Source organism: Montipora capricornis, chromosome 12 (assembly GCF_036669925.1).
Source record: "Montipora capricornis isolate CH-2021 chromosome 12, ASM3666992v2, whole genome shotgun sequence".
NCBI lineage: Eukaryota > Metazoa > Cnidaria > Anthozoa > Scleractinia > Acroporidae > Montipora > Montipora capricornis.
Window position 1 is genome coordinate 15,072,520 of NC_090894.1, and position 2,500 is coordinate 15,075,019.

The following is a 2,500-nucleotide window of genomic DNA, read 5'->3' on the forward strand; positions in this document are numbered from 1 at the left end:
CAAAAGGAGGCTCTGCTCGCAGGGTGTGCATACATCAACATGGGTCAAAAAATATTTGGACAACGATAATAGTGGTAAATGGAAATTGTTCTTTGATTCTGAATTACACGATTTTGGCGGGGCTGTTATCTTTAACGGTAACCTCAACAAAAATGATTTGGCAAAGTTCATACATATATCAGACCCCTTTACAACAGAAATTCTAAAAATCTGGTCAGAAATCAGTTATGACGATAACATAACTTCCACCGAAAATTCGCTCTCTTTACCTCTGTGGCAAAATTCACTTGTGAGATTTGGAAATAAACCTATTTACTACAAATCATGGTCTTCCAAAGGAATACAAAACGTCAGGCATTTAATGAAAGACACAGATAACCTGCTATCTTTCACTGAATTCAAGGAACGCTTCGACGTCAAAACAAATTTTCTTGTTTATCACGGGGTGGTATCGTGCATAAGATTGTTAAGGAATGCCATAGAAGACAAAAATGAAAAAAACAGAAATTTCAGCACTTTTGTGAAAACTTCGTAAAAGCTCCTAAACCCAATAGATTGGCTTACGAAAAGCTGATCAGCGCTAAACAGAGCAGCCCTAGGAAAAGCCAAGAGAAATGGTGTGTCGACTGCAGCCTTCCGTGCTCCAAAACAATTGATTGGGAGATGGCTTACAAACTCCCTTTCTGCAGCACTAAATCTACCAAATTAATTATTTTTCAGGTTAAACTACTTCATAGGCGTTTAGCGACAAACGATTTTCTAAATAACATAGGCATTAGAGAAAACGATATTTGTACCTTTTGTAGAACGGAAAAGGAGCCTCTTTATCATTTATTTTGGTCGTGTAGCGAAACGTCTTATTTTTGGCGGGGCTTTACAAAATGGTTGGCCGAAAATCAAATAAAACTAAAATCCAACATTTTCACTCCCGATATAATAATTGGCCTGAGATCGTACACCCCATCTAACATAAAGCAATAATTTTACTTCCTTGTTGCCAGATATTACATATGGTCCTGCAAAACAAAGGAAGTACTCCCAAAAATAGAAAGATTTCCTTGTTTTCTATCTTCTTAAGTACCTTTTAAATCCGTTAAACCTCAACAAAATTAAAAAAAAATTAAAATTAAAACATGTTTAATGTAAACGATTTTAAAAGGAAGGCATGCATGCACGGAATAGATTAATAATTTAACTGGGAAATCGTAGTAATGACTTTTTTTTGTTTATGGCTTACTGAATACATGTATGTTATGTAATGTTATGTAATATTATTGTATTCCGGTGTACGTAAATGTTGTTATTTAAGAAATAATTAAAAAGAAAAAAAAGTTTTAAAAGTAATCATATTGTTTTGTAGAGTAAGTATTGCAATTGTATTATTGTAAGTATTGTATTATTGTATTGTATTGTATTATTGTAAGTAGCACCTGTAAGTGCGTAAGCAATTCAATTGTTAAATAGTTTTGATGGTAATATAAAGGATTTTAGTAGTTGTAAATTGTGTAAGTAGATGTACCAGTGTTGTAAGTAGTGTAAATAAATAAATTAAAAAAAAAAAAAGTCCATTTCCACTGGAAGCTCTGCATACTTTATTTTTCTCAAATAATCACCCCAATTATGAAATTCTTACAATTAGCCCAAGGACACCATTAGAGCCGAGTTACTCAAGGCTCACAGATGGCAAATCTTTGTCAACGAAAGTTTGTTTCTTCTATTTAGTTGGAAAATATAATTGAGGTAAATTTATTCACCAGTCGTCCACCCTAACTTGGATTAAATTTTCTTTAGTCCTGCTTCAAAGCACTTTCATTGTCGGTTCAAACGCCTCTTTCTTTTCGAGTTCCATAAACTCATCCGTTATATCACAAAGAAGATAGTTATTGTTCTTAACGACCCATCGCGCAGTTTGCAGAAATAAATACTCTTCCGTCAGTTTCTTGTTATTTAGCTCAAGAGTGTTGCTGTTTGACAAGGAATTTGTTTTATAACAATTATTCTCCTCTTCGTGTTGGAAAAATTTCAGAATAAATATTACGATCTTCTTTACATGGACTGAGTCTTTCCAAGTTGTTTGCTCAAGCGGTTCTTGGAATACACCAGCTTGGTACTTGCCGAATACGAATTCCTTGCTTAAAAAATCGAAACCGCAAATTGCGCCACAAACTATGTTTCCATCTGATTGTAATGGTAAATCGGCTATCAGAATAATCGTCTGTCCATTTTTAGACGAAGATCCGCATAATTCTCGGAGAAGTCCGAATGGAAGGCTTAGCTGTAATTCTGTAGAAAACGTTCTTGTCTTGGCCTTTGCGATACAAAGCTGTTTAAGAGAAACCACAGTTGTTAATCTATCCTCCCCAACAGACATCATTTCTCTTTGGTTTCTCCTTTTCCTACCGTGTTAAAATAACAAAAGCACAGAGAGAGAAACAACAGAAAACGTAAAATAAGTGATAAATTAGTGAAGTGGCTTATGATTGGTTAGTTTTGTCCCCAC